This window comes from Elephantulus edwardii, unplaced genomic scaffold (assembly GCF_000299155.1).
Source record: "Elephantulus edwardii isolate Elephantulus edwardi_28Jun2011 unplaced genomic scaffold, EleEdw1.0 scaffold00099, whole genome shotgun sequence".
Classification (NCBI taxonomy): Eukaryota; Metazoa; Chordata; class Mammalia; order Macroscelidea; family Macroscelididae; genus Elephantulus; species Elephantulus edwardii.
The window spans coordinates 5765578-5781094 of record NW_006399849.1 but is presented as its reverse complement, the minus strand read 5'-3'; the positions used below and the strand labels follow the sequence as shown (position 1 = coordinate 5781094).

The 15517-nt window shown below is 36.6% G+C and overlaps 1 protein-coding gene across 1 annotated transcript in view; it reads right to left on the bottom strand.

Annotated features, from left to right (window-relative positions):
- Window positions 1–15517, bottom strand: part of PDE4D (phosphodiesterase 4D, cAMP-specific) — a 2352803-nt gene that overhangs the window by 1698287 nt on the left and 638999 nt on the right. The window lies entirely within an intron of this gene.

Sequence of the window (15517 nt, the reverse complement as noted above, 5' to 3'; positions counted from 1 at the left end):
GTGTCACAGTGTTCAGCCTCATAGCAACCACAAGTGACCGCTGTACGGCAACTTGTACACGAGGGCTATACGACCTAGAGGAATGTCTGAACAAAAACAATGAAGCTACTGTGTTTTAGCAGCCTGGCATGCTCAATTGCTGGGAAACTCCCTCCTCCAGACCCCCATTCATCTGGTTAGTCCGCTCTGCCAACCTCCTCGTGGGCCCCAAAGAACCACCACACATGCTCAGAAAGGACAGCATAAGAGAAGAAAACCCTGAATGAGATGGTTTGACTCAGTGATGACTGGCATAATGGGGGTAGGTGTGTCAAAGACGAAGAAATTGGCCCAGGATAGAGCAAGATTCAGAGCTGCTGTACATAGAGTCAGAACAAGCTCAGCACCACATAACAACAACAGCAACAACAGAGATAATTATGTTGAGTGAATAAGGTGTAGCCAGAGGGCTCCTATAAAGGAAAGATGTTAAAGCTTCACCTCACATTCTTTGGTCATTAGGCGCAATTGACTCATTGTGACTCTAAGAGCAACAGATATGAACTCAATTCTATCATGTGCCATACTCACAATCTCTGACATGTCAAGTGCTTGCTTTAGTCATGGTATCAATCCACCTGGGCAAGGGTCTCCCTCTGTTTTGTTGTCCTCCACACCTTTCCAAGCATGATGTACTTCTTCAAGGAATACATTTTCTTAGAAACATTCCCAAAGTATATGAGACTAAGTTTTACCATCTTTGTCCCTAAGGTGCTTGCTCTCTGTGTCTCTTCCAAGATGTATCTGTTCTTTTAGCAGTCCACGGGATATTCACCAGAGTGCCAACACCATAGCTCAAAGGCATCAATGCTTCTTCTGTCATCCTTATTCATTGTCTGGCTCTTAGATGCATAGCAAGTAACTGAAAAGACAATGGTCTCAATAAAGTGCATCTTAATCCTCCAACTAACATTATTACTCTTCAGTAATTTGGAGAGGTCTCTGACTACAAACTTTACGAGTGCTTTATGTCTCCTGATTTCAAGTGTGTTAATTGTGAATCTAAGTAAGATGAAGTCGTAGACTCTCATCTATTATTATGCCACCTATAGGTCCAGTGTGTACACATTAAATTTTAGTAGTTCACCTTGTCTGCTGCTACCATGGATGTTGATAGTGTGTCCAAGTAAAATGAAATTCTTGACAGCTTCAATATTTTCTCCATTTTTCAAGATGTTGTTTATTGGTCCAGTTGTGAGAATTTTTGTCTTTCCATGCTAATGTATAAGCCTTTCTGAAAGGCTGTAATCTCTTATTTTCTTCAGTAAATGTTTGAAGTCATACTTATTTTCTGCAAATTTGTGTCATCTGTGGCTTGCTCATCTGTTCTTTCATATTCAGTACTAACTCATTTGTTGAAAATGATCACTTCTATAAGAAGTCCCAATCTCTCCCCCTGCCTTTAATGAGACTATTTCCTTTGGCATTTTATAGATTTTACTTCAGTGGCAAAGCCTAAATCCACCAAGAAGTACCATAGAATTAAATGGCTGGCTATGTGTTTCTGCTATGTTAAAGTCAAGAATACCTTCTGAAGTAATTCTCCTCTTCAATAGATGGAATATCTATGACTTAGATAGCAACTAACGTTAACAACTTCACAGGGACTTTGGAACATACCTAGTATTTGGTTTTGCTTTTATGATGTTGCCTCTGTGATAATGGTTTTCATTCTCCTGAGGTCAGCTTCTTCTGCTCTGTTGCCAATATGCAGTCTAGCTTCAGGGATAGAGCAGGGTTTGGGCTCTTGTACATAGAGTCTCTATGAATCACAAGTGGTTCAACGGTACATAAAAACAACAAGAACAACAACAACATCTAATTTAACTTCATATTCTAGTTTAGCAGTCCTCCTTGTAAAGCACTATTTCATCTAGGCTCAAACTGTGTACATGGTCGTGAGACGGAATCAGTATGACTGTACCAAAGAAAAACGATGTAAAGTTGAAAATATGCTAGAAATTCAAGTTTTCTCCACTATAATGTATTAGTTCCTAGAAGAAGTCAAGAAAAAAAGGGAATAAGGGAAGAAAAATACACATTCTATTTAAAAAAAAGTAAGATAATACTTTCTAAAAAACTAATATGTTTCTATAGGGTATCATTACTAGAAACCAAAAATAAGTGAAAAATTATTACATATCATAATGTTTACTAAGAAGATATGATGATGTTGCCTCACCCTCAGCAATTACTAATGAAGTTCATGGACTATAGCCCTGAGTAAGGATTGCACATCAACAAAAAGAAAATACAAAACCTCATAACTGAAAAGAAAAGATTGAAGTTATTAAAGATTTTATTATATTTGAATCCACAATTACTGTCCATAGAAATGACAGTCAAGAATTTGTGAAACACTGCATGAGACAGATGTGACTAAATTACATTATGTTGAATGAAGTCAATCAGTCACAAAAAAATTATGTATAAGATAAATATTATTAAAAGCTAGACAAAAGTTTACATATGGAGAGAATCATTCTAGTATGGTTATGAAGGTAATGAGGTGAGTAGAAATTTAATTAGTAGAAATGAAACACTTATTATGATGAATTAAAAGAAAGATAATATGAAATTAATTGATTATCACCTATTTTGTTTATTGTAGTTGGTATTATGGAACAAAATACGTGTGAATAATTGATTGGAAAAAAATATGGTTTGTAAACTTTCAGTCAAATTACAATAATTTTTATTTAGAAAAATTATAATGCATTGGGAACATTTGTTCAAAAACCATTTAATGTGTTCAAAAGGAAAGACATTATCTTTTAGGAGGACTTATGTAAGTCTAACACAAATCATGGTATTTTCTTTATTTATACTAGTTTATTTACAAAAATCATGGCATTTTCAATCACCTCAAAAGCAAGTGAAAGTTGAGTAATGAATAAGGAAGATAAAAAATTAATGCCTTTGAATTGGTGAAGACTATGAAATATACACTGGGAAAGCTAAAGAGTGTTCAATTCTATCTATAATAAGTTGTTGCTGTTGTTGTTATGTGCCGTCGAGTCGCTTGTGACTCATAGCGACCCTATGTACAACAGCCCTAAACTCCGCTCTGTCCTGTGCCAATCGCACCATCTCTGACACACCCATCCCGATTATCCTAGTCACTGAATCAATCCACCTCATAGAGGGCCTTCCCCTCCTGTGCCGTCCCTCCACCCTCTCAAGCATGATGTACAGTCAGAATTCCAGAAGCAAGGATAGTGAAATTCCATCTCATGTGTTTTGGGTATGCTCTAAGGAGAGATCTGTCCCTGAATGTCACTAATTGAATTGTGTCCCCTTCAATTACATTAATGTAATGACTATCACAATCTGGTGGCTTACTGGTAAGGAGTTATACTGGTAACCTAAAGGAACAAGTTTCAAATCCACCAAATGTTCTGTGGGAGAAAGATGTGCAATCTCCCTTTTTTTTACTGCCTCTGAAAACCCACTGGAGGGTGAGCTATAAGTCAGTTCTAACTCAGTGGTACCTAACAACAATGACCTTCAATGTTACGGCTTGACAGTGACTGACTGCAGCAATGGGCTCAAATGTGTTAGATCTGTTGTTCATAGATTTGCTGTGAGTTCCTAACAACAACAATGATATAATGTGGAAGGTATGTAATTATTCCCCAGGATCTGCTAAGTCATATAGGTGCAGAAAGACTAAAGGTAGACTGTCATTTCCCTTAATCATATCAAAGCCTTAACCCAATGTATGAGGACTTTCCCTAGAATGTGGTCTCACTAGTGATTAATGGGGAGGGAGACTTACTGAGATGCTGGCCTGGGAACCTGCTACTATCAAGAAAGACTTGGTAGAAAAGAAGCGCATCTTTTTTTGGACCTGAGGTTTTGATAAAGAAAGCTAGTTGACACTGGGGGAGGTCAAGACAAATGTGAATGTGTCTCATAGAAGCTGTAGGCTACAGGCTATCAAGGAACTGTAGGCTTGTAGATGCTGAAAGAAACGACTTTTCCTTCGTAACTAACAGAGAGAGCTCTCTTCTAGAGTTGGCACCACAAATATGGAATTCTAGCCTCCTTTCTAGCTTGAAGAGTTCCTTCTGGTGGCATAATTCGTACCATTTTATTTTGCATTGACCATGAGTGAATCCAGCTAGTTCAACTGGAAGCTAACAATAGCAGCAATATTTTTCCCCCAAATAGTTTTATTAGTACCTCCTCATGGTCACTGGCAAAGAATGACTTCTTTGTGGAATTATTACACTTAGAGGAAGTAAAAGAAAATTTCTCCAGGACACATTTGAAAGTTGATGTTTTCTAGAAGGAACAAAGTAATTGCTTAAAAGAGTGCTTGCTTTGTTTCTGTCATGAGTTGATTCCTGCTGTGTCAACCCACAGTGGTTACCAAGTGCTGCCTAGGACTGGAGCACACTACAATAATTACTCATAAGAATAGAGAATTTACTTTGACATTTATTCACATTTCCAACTCTGAATGTCCTAGGATTAATGAAGAAAGGTCATCAATTTCCAAACATAACATTTTTTTATATGCAGTTTTTTAATCATTGTGAGGTCATCAATTTGCAAACATGACATTTTCTTATATGCAGTTTTTAATCACTGTGACTGATCAAAAGAATGTTCATTTTTTTAATTGGTCACAGTTATAAAATCATTTGGTCTATCACCATCACTCATCTATCAGTTTGTTGCACTGTGGTGGCTTATATGTTGCTTTGACGCCAGAAGCTTAACCATCAGGATTTCAAATACAAACAGGTGTGTATAAGTACATAGTGAGTGGAAAGCTGTCACTAGTACTTTCAGATGAATATAAATTCATTCAGTAGTAAAGTTTTGCTTTGTTTTGTTATAATTACATAGATGGCTTTGCACAGTTAAAATTTAGAACAGTCTGAATCACCGCCCTTCCTATACATTCCCAAACACTCTCTCTATATCTTATTAGGGACAAAAGCAATACTTTTCTATATTGTTGTTGCTATGTGTACTATTCAGTTGGAACTAATACCAGCTGACCCTCCAGAAGGTTTTCAGAAGCAGATAATCGCATTGCCTATCCTTCTCCCTGGGAGCAGCTGATGGATTTGAATCACATACCTTGAGGATTCCAGTGCAACATCTCACCACTAAGCCACCAGAACTCCCAAAATAGCTTTTCTATATTAATTGGTCAGTTATTTGTCCATATCGCACATTGACTATGAACTCTATCAATTAAGGGTGTTTTCAATTTTACTAATATTCATTCCAATAATTCGAAGAACATTGTTTTATATTTTGGTGTGTTATATTGAGTTGGAACCAACTCATAGCTGACTTTCCAGTAACTTTTCAGAGATTGTAAATCACACTGAAGGAGATTGCCCAACTTTGTCCCATGGAGAACCTACCTGGTGGATTCCAACAGGATGTCTTTGGGATTGCAGTGTAATTTCTTACCACTAGGCCATCTGAGATCCCTAGTTCCATATAAAAGGTAAATATTACTGTGAATCTTACAGGAATAGAAAGATCTCTGGACTGTATTGAAAAACTTAACTTTGCTTCTTTATAATTGTGTGAATTAGACTCAACATTTAAGTTTGTTTTTCCAACTACGAAACAGCTTTACACAGAACATGGCCATTTTATAGGTATTTATGAACTCTACCAGGACATGATAATATAAAAAATACCTTACTAATAATAAGTTCATCATAAAGTAGCATTCTTATATTACACTATAGTCAACAGAGATTTATATAACAAGATAAACTAATGATCAATTTCACGCATCCCTCACTGTTCTGAAGGTGTCAGAAAGAGCTAAAAAAGTAGTCATTTCCATTTTGAAATTTGAATTCTGTGTTCTCTTTCTTATAAACTTAGTTACTCATTTAAGCAAGTAAGAAATGTAGTTGGGGGTGGGGGACACGATAGGACAAGGTCTCTGAGTGTCAGTTTTGTATCTATACAACAGTTTCCTGGCCATCAATAATAAAACTCACTCATCTACTTCAGAGAATGGCCCACAACCCTGATCTTTTTCAACTATAACCCTGGAGGTTGGAAATCTCTGAATACACAATTCAAAACATGCAATAAAAGGAATAAATTGAATCTTGGTGGTGCAACACAAAAGCAATTGGCTTTTTAAAAGTCTAAGGCTTAACTCATTCAGGAGATCGGCAGTAGAAAGACCAGGCAATAAACCTCCATAAAGATTGCATTCTGGACAACACTGCTGGATATTTCTATGTTATTATCAGGGGTCATTGTTGTTGTGTATCTAAGTCAGAACGGACCCAAAGCTGACGCTCCGTAGGGTTTTCAGAGGCAGTTAATTGCAGGGGAGGAATGCTTGTTCATCCTTCTCTGGCAAAGCAGTTGGGAGCCTCAAACCACGTGTCTTTGGGATTGCAGTGCAGCTTCTTGCCACTAGGCGAGTTGAAAATGGATTTAATAACCCTTAATAACATTTTTTTGAATGTAGGGAGATGAGGGGAATTAAACATAGATCTATACAATTTGATTAGTGAAGGGTGATGAGGGAAACTGGAAAAATCTGTTTTGGAAAACAATGTATTTATATTTGTAAATAAACTAGTTTTGTTTTGTTTTTTTTTAAAGTTGCTGTTGTTGTTATGTGCCATATAGTTGTATACATCGTATAGTTGTATATAGTTGTATAGTTGTACAGTTTTGCCATCCCGTGAACAAAAGACCTGAATACTTTTATAGCTTTCATCATTTCTCCAGGTTCAAAGGGTTTCCGGAGGCAAACTATCTTAGAAGTGGATGCCACTCCTGGTTCCAAGCTTGTTTGAATTGGGGAGCTTCACCAAACACTGTCCACTATGGGTAACCATTATCTCATTAAACATATCAGTGTCACAGTGTTCGGCATCACAGCAACCATGAGTTACCTTTGTACAGCAAATGGGCAGACCAGTGCAATACCACTTAGAAGAATGTTTGACGAAAACCAATTAAAACCTGTAGTGTTTTAAAATTCCAGCATGCCCAAATGCTGACAGACTCTGAGCCAGAGACCCCCCAATTCATCTGGCAAGTGCCATCTACTGATACCCATTTAGGACAAAATGAAAGCCATATGATCCCCGAGAGGTGATACGTGTCCCTCGGGAGAGTGCATCTTAAGATCCAGCTTGAACCGAGACTCACAACACACTAGCTCTCAGCCTACAGGCATGGCCAAACATTTCAGTATTTCAAAATTCCAGCATGCCCAAATGTGTGTGTGTGTGTGTGTGTGTATACACACATATATATGAATGTACTCATGTATCACATTCTTTAATAATAATTATGACCAAAGAAATGGTATATTTAAACACTTTGTGAAATGTAGTAACATTAACCATCAGCTAATGCTTCTAACCTAAAAATAATAATGACAACAGGAAATTAATTAAATCTTTTGTAGCTTAGAGATGATTGTCAACATTAGCTGAATAAGATGGTAACTCACTCAGGTTTATTGATAGACAATGGTGTTGACATAATGTCCTCTGACAAAGTACAAAGAACTTATTCTAGTTCCAAATTTACTATGACTAAGAAAGCTAGCATATAATTAAACCTGAGAGGGGAAATCACATCAAAATTGCTCACTTGCTCTCATGTTATAGGAAAACATCTCTGTTCTTCTGATTTTCAAATAACTTCCAACATTTTAAACAGACTCACAAAAATATTTGAGGCCATTAAACATAGTTCTCCTTAAGGGCCCTGAAATTACATCAGGGGACATTCAGATTTGAATTTATAGCATCACATGGCAAGTTCAATATCAGAACATACTGAGTTCATTAAAATGAATGAAAAAAGTTAGCTTGTACTGAAATAAATACAGAAAAGTAGACATATCTGAAGTGCACATCTCAAGAACTTTCAGAGAATATAAGGAATTGGCAGATACAAAAGAATTTAATGAAATAACATTTGAACAAGAGCCTATGGTGATCAAGGAAGAAGTTCAAGCTGCTTTGAAGGAAATAGCAAAAAATAAGGCCCCAGGAATAGATGGTATACCAACTGATGTATTTCAGCCAAAAGATGCTGCCCTGGATATGCTCACCAAGTTGTGCCAAGAAATCTGGAGAACAACCACTTGGCCAACTGACTGGAAAAGATCTATATTTGTTCCCATTACAAAGAAGGGTGACCCAACAGAGTGTGGAAACTTCAGAATAATATCATTGATTTCACATGCAAGCAAGATTCTACTGAAGATTATACAAAAATGACTGGAACAGCACATCAGCAGAGAACTGCCAGAAGTCCAGGCTGGGTATAGAAGGGGTCATGGTACTAGGGATATTGTAGCTAATGTTAGATGGATCTTGGCTGAAAGCAGGGAATACCAGAAGAATGTATATCTGTGTTTCATTGATTATGCAAAGGCTTTTGACTGTGTGGATCATAACAAACTGTGGCTGACTCTGAGAAGAATAGGAATACCAGAACATTTAATCATGCTAATGTGAAACCTATACTTGGACCAAGAGGCAGTCGTCAGAACAGAGCAGGGTAACACTGCATGGTTCAAACTCGGGAAGGATGTACGGCAGCAATGTGGCCTATCTCCATAGCTTTTCAACCTGTATGCAGAGCAGATTATCAGAGAGGCTGGGCTCTATGACGAGAAGTGTGGTGTCAGGATTGGTGGAAGATCTATCAACAATCTGTGTTATGCAGATGACACAAGTCGGCCTCCTGAAACTGAGGCAGACCTCATACACTTACTGCAGAGGGTCAAGGACTGCAGCCTTCAATATGGACTGAGGCTCAATGTCAAGAAGACAAAAATTCTTACCACTGGACCAATCGGTAGCATCAGGATGGATAGTGAAGAGATTGAGATTGTTCACAGCTTCAGTTTGCTCAGCTCCACGGTCAACACTCTTGGCACCAGTAGCCAGGAAATCAAAAAACGTATTGCGATGGGAAAGTCTGCTGTTAGGGACCTCTCTAAAGTACTCAAGAGCAACGGTGTCTCTCTGGAGACTAAGGTGCGCCTGATACAGGCCATGATCTTTGCAATCACTTGTTATGCATCATAGAGTTGGATAATGACTAGGGAGGATAGAAGGAGAATTGATGCCTTTGAGCTGTGGTGCTGGAGAAGAGTATTGAATGTACTATGGACTGCCAAGAAAACAAACAGATTCATCCTGGAAAGGGTTAATCCAGGCTACTCCTTGGAGGCAAGGATTCTCGGGCTTCGTCTGACATACTTTGGACATGTTGTAAGGAGGGACAGGTCCTTGGAGAGGAACATCATGCTTGGGAGGGTGGAGGGACCCATGCGCAGGAGGGGAAGACCCTCTAGGAGGTGGATTGATTCAGTGACTGGAGTAATCGGGATGGGTGTGTCAGAGGCAGTGCGATTGGCACAGGATAGAGCAGGGTTTAAGGCTGTTGTACATAGGGTCGCTATGAGTCACAAATGACTCGAGGGCACATGACAACAACATCAACATATCAGCAACCAGATTAAAAACTAAAAAAGAAAATTAGATTACCGGAATTGCAAAAAGCCCTTTCCACTACCCATTCAAAGGTGACCATTATTGATTTCAAATACTGAAACCACACTTTTGTCTGCTTTTAAGTCTATGTAAAGGAATTATACAGCATACATTCTTTCAATTCTGGCAACTAAGTCTAAAAATTGGTCACTACCCTTAATACTAATTTATTCATTCTCGTGCTGTATAATATTCCATATTTCATTATCTATTCTTCTATTGGTGGGCAATGAGTACTTTTATCTGTTAGAAATAATGCTGCTATGAATATTTTTATATGTCTTTGGATGACTCATGTTTGTAATTCTGCTTTATATACACCCATAAGTATAATTGCTGGATCATAGGGTGTTCAGCTTTAATAGACACTGTCAAAAAGTTGTTGTTACTACATGACTTTACGTTCTCAAAGGTAGTAAATAAAGTTCTTGTTACTCCTCATATCCTTGCCAGAAGAAGGTATCCTCTAGATATTTTTTTTTATTTTCAAAATTCTTGTGGCTTTGTTGTGGTATTAAACTGTGCTTTTGTTTTTTCACTAGTAATTAGGTTGAGTCTCTTTTCATTGATTTAAAAATACTTGTATAGGTGAGCTCTGGTGGCCTAGTGGCAAGAAGCTGCAACTGCAAGTTCAGAGGTGCACAGTTCAGATCCACCAGATGCTCTGCTCGAGAAGGAGGAACAATGTCCTCCTGTTCCAGTCAGATCTGATTTGACGGTACACACAAAAAATAATGAAATTTTTAAAAAATTAAAAAAAAATACTTGTATACCCTCATGTTTTAAATTTTATATCTGTTTGCATACTATCCTCATTTTCCAAGTACCTCTTCAAGTCTCTCCCTAATTTTCCTACTGGAATCTCTATCTTGCTATCACTTGTAGTGATTCTTTAGATTGTCTGGATATTTTTATTGACTGCGTTATTTATTTGATATGCTATTCATTACATGAAATGATTTAACACAAAAAGGAAGTGGTTGAAATTCACTTGACAAATATTTATTATTCCAAGAACTAAATGAAAGATATTGCTTTGTATAGTAAAATATCCAACCATCTATTTTGAAAACTGTTACAGCCTTTGAAACTTTACATTAGCAGTTCTTCTCAGTCAAGTTTTAATTGACTCTACAGCATCCTACATCCAACTTACACTCCAGGTTGTGTGGAAGATGGCTTGTGTTATTGAATTGCTCTGTCAGAAAAAGATAGCAATCTCCTTTCATGTGATTTGCAGTCTCTGTAAACATGCTGGAAGGTCAGTCATGAGTCAGTTCTGACTCAACATTAACAACAGCAAACATCATTAAAAGGGAGTACTGGTGATGTAATCCATGGAGAGCTGAGCTGCTTAACCTAGAAATGGCACTTCTCTGTTAGTTTTAATCTACTAGTTTCTCTGTGGGAGAAAGGTAGGATAAAATCCTATCTTGTCATTTCTATAAATCTGCTAAACATGTCAACTATATGTCAATTCCTACCCTACTACAGTGAGTTTAAATTATGAATTTTTAAGCATTAATACCACATGCAAGTAAAATTATACTTAAAGTCATTCAAAGGGATTGAAATGATTCACTGACAAGGATTTGTCAAAAATTCAAGCAGGAGTCAAAAGAGGACATGGAGAAGAATATCAATATTGGCATATCAGTGTTGGAATATCATATGGATCTTGGCTAGAAGATATAATATCAGAAATTTATTTACTTGCCTTTTACTGGCTTATGTAAAGGCATTAAACTGCATGGATTATAATAAATTATGAGTAATACTACAAAGAATGAAAATTTCAGACCATTATTTGTATTCAAATGTAATTTGAACTTAGACCAGAGAGCAGTTATTTGAAAAGAACAAGGACATATACTTCTTGATTCAAAATCAGGAAAGGTGTGTGTTAAGGCTATATCCTTTGGCCAAATTTATTAATTTTGCATGCTAAGTAAATAATCTGAGAAGTTAGACCATAAGAATAAGCACCAAATAAATTTTATGGAAAAGTCACACTATTCATGATTTACAGATGCAACAATCTTGTTTGCTGAAAGCAAAGAAAACTTGAAGAAATTGCTGATGAAGATCATAAACAATACTAGGCAATATGCATTACAATTAAACATAAAGAAAACATATTGTACCCATTTTGTGATTCATTATTTGCCTTTTTCTTGTTGAGGTGACAAAGCATTTTATAAATACTAGCTATCAGTCCCTTTTCAGGTATGTGATTGCCAAATATATTTGTCTCCAGTCTATGGGTTTTCTTTATACCATGTTGTAGAAGTGTCTTGACATACATTGGTATTTGATTATAGAATGTCTCATTAATCTATTTTATCCTTTCCTATTATAGGTTTTTATTAGTTAAGAAGTCAATTAAAACTGTAGATAAGGGCTTCTAGAGTTGTTCCTGATTAATTTTATAGACATTGATTTTGAATTGTGTAGTCATTGGTTGTATGCCTTGGTCCTCAATCCACCCTGAGTTGATTTTTGTGTAAGGTGTGAAATGTGAGTCTTGCAAACGTTTTCGCCAATGATTTTACAATTTTGTAAATACCATTTATTAAATGGGCTGTCATTTCCTCATTTAACTGATTTAATCTCCTTGTCAAAGATCAGTTGATCAGGTATTTGAGTTGATTTCTGGGTTCTCAATTCTACTCCATTAATCTATGTCTGTTGTTACCAGTACCATTCTGTCTTGATTACTATGGCATATAGTAAGATTTGAGATCAGAGAGTGTGACACCTCCTACCTTGTTTATCTTTTTAATAACACTTTGTTTATCCAGGATATCTTTCCATTACAAACAAAACTGGAAATTATCTTTTCCATCTTATTGAAGAATGGAATTAGTATCTGCATTTGGGATTGAATGGAAAGTGCCCATTAAAAAACAAATGGATAGGAAAACTGGTATATTCACTCAATGGAATATTATACAACATTGACAAATGACAAACTTTTAAAACACTATATAACATGGATAATAATAGAAGATACTTTGGTGAGTGAAATAGCTCAGTCACAAAAGGAGAAATACTACCAAGAGACTGCAGGTCTGTGATGCCCTATGGACAATGCCAAAAACAAATGGCAGAACTGATGCCAGGAAAAAAGACTGCTGTTATGAAGTAAAACCAACATAAGGGGCACAGAACAGAAAAAAAGAGTATAGATGATTAACACTGAACTGTAATAGATGAAGGAAAGGCATATATGAAAAGAATGTATTGTTTGGCATTGTATGTATGACAAGTAACAATCTAGAACACTACAATATGAATGGAGGGAGAGGGAAGAAATAAAAAAGGAGGAAAATGTGCATCAATGAAAACTTAACCTTTCTCTAAACCCTCATTAAAATCACAATTTAAAAAATCAGGAAAATAAACATAAAGGAAATCATATTCTTTATAACTGCATCAATTAGAAAGAAACATAAGCTAAATACTGAAAAATTTGAAGTTGTCAATGATATCACTTTACTAGATCCACAATTAATACTCATGAAGGCAGAAGTCAAGACATTAAACAATGTACTGAACTGAGTAGATCTATTGCAAAAGACCTCCTCAATGTGTTCAAAAGTGAAGATGTCACTATGAGCATTAAGGTGGGTCTGACACAAGTCATATTTTCAGTCACGTCATATTCATGCAAAAGTTGATTAATTGATATAGAAGATCAAAGAAGTATGAATATATATTAATTATGATGTTAGAAGAGAATGTTAAACATCACACCCTAAAGACGCAACAAGAAAACTTATGGACATAGTTGACCAATTCAGCAAAGTGGCAGGATACAAGATCAAAATACAAAAATTCACTGGATTTCTCTACTGTGGGAAAGAGAATACAGAAGTGGAGCTAAGAAAAACCGATACCCATCATAACAGCTAACCACAACATTAAATACTTGAGAATAAATCTAACTAGAAACACAAATCTATTTTTAAAAATTACAACATTATTACAAGAAACAAAAAGAGAAGTGGAGAAATAGAAGAATATATTTTGCTCTTGCATGGGAATACTCAATATTGTAAAAATAACAATACTAGCAAAGGCAATTTACTTGTTCAATGCAATCCCAATACAAATACCAACTCCATTCTTTTACGAGATGGAAAAGGTAATCTCCAATTTCATTTGGAATGGTGGGAGAAAAAAAAAACCCAAATAAGCAAAGTACTCCTTAAAAAGAGAAACAAGGTAGGAGGCTTCTCATTCCCTGAGGGACGGGTCCTTGGAGAGGGACATCATGCTTGGGAGGGTGGAGGGACAGTGCAGGAGGGGAAGACTCTCTATGAGATGGATTGATTCGGTGACTGGGGTAATCGGGATGGGTGTGTCAGAGGCGGTGCGGCTGGCGCAGGATAGAGCAGGGTTTAGAGCTCTTGTGCATAGGGTCGCTATGAGTCGGAAACGACTCGATGGCACATAACAACAACAACTATAGTACTGTGGTGGTCAAGACAGCCGTGGTACTGGTACAATGACAGACACATAGATCAATGGAATAGAAATGAGAATCCAGAAATCAGCCCACGTACCTATGGTCAACTGATTTTTGACAAGGAATGAAATCAGTCAAATAGGGAAACGACAGTCTTTTTAACAAATGGTATTGGCAAAATTGGAAAACTATCTGCAGAAAACTCAAGCAAGACCGATACCTCACACCATACACACACAAAAAAAACCTCAAAGTGGATCAAGGACCTAGGACTAAAACCAAAGACTATAAATTTCATCAGAGAAAAGCTTGGAAGAACTCTAGAGCCCTAATCCACAACATGAATATTCTTCCAAATATCTGGAAAAATCTACAACCATGAGAGGATAAAATAGATAAATGAGACCATCTCCCCAACTCCCAAACCCCCACCTCCAAGAGGTCCAGGAAATATTTATTTAAAGTATTCTTAAAATAAGGAGAAAAATTGTACATGTTCCCACAAAAATATTCTGAAATCTGCCCTGAAGTAATTCTAAATAAACTGTTAGGTGAGTGAAAGCCATTTTTTTTTTCCATATTCTTATTTCAGATTGATAAGCAAGACAAGTTAAAATGTCCTTTAGGACATGTTGTCCTCTCTCTGATGGGTGACACTTCAATGGATTCTTTTTGTTGTTGTTCAAAATTCCTAGCTCTAAGAGAGATGCAAATCAAAACAACTATGAGATATCATCATACCCCAGTAAGAATAGCAAAATTTAACAGAGCAGCAAACAACAAATGCTGGAGAGGTTGCGGAGAAATTGGAACCCTTATTAACTATTGGTGGGAGTGTAAAATAGTGCAACCACTATGGAAAGGTATATGGCGCTTTCTCAAAAAGTTGCAAATAGAAATACCATATACCCTAATGAAACTATAACTGCCACCCAGGCACATATATGCACACTCATGTTTATTGTGGCTTTGTTCACAATAGCAAAGAGTTGGAAACAACCTAAGTGCCCATCAACAAACGAATGGCTAGAGAAGCTGTGGTATATTCGCACAATGGAATACTATGCTGCAATAAAAAATACGGAACTCATGTAATATTATTCAAAATGGGTGACCCTGGAGGACATTATTCTGAGTTAAATATTTCAGTCACAAAAGGACAAATACTATATGGTGCACTGTTTTAGAATGTGACTGACATCAGGGTTGGGGTGAGACTGAGAATAATTGGATAAATTATGTATACTGCATTGAAACAGATGAGGGAGAGAACAGTTTAAAAGTGATTATGATTGGGTATTATGATTATGAGACGAGTACAGAATGAAGGTTGCATAGTGGAGTGTGCTGAGGGTTGACGATTGTATACCAATGAAATAATTTTTCTTTTCTTTTGCAATGAAAAGAATGAACTGGTGTTGGGAGGCAGGGAGAAAAATGCAACAATGAATGAATGGAAATCTAAAATCTATATAAA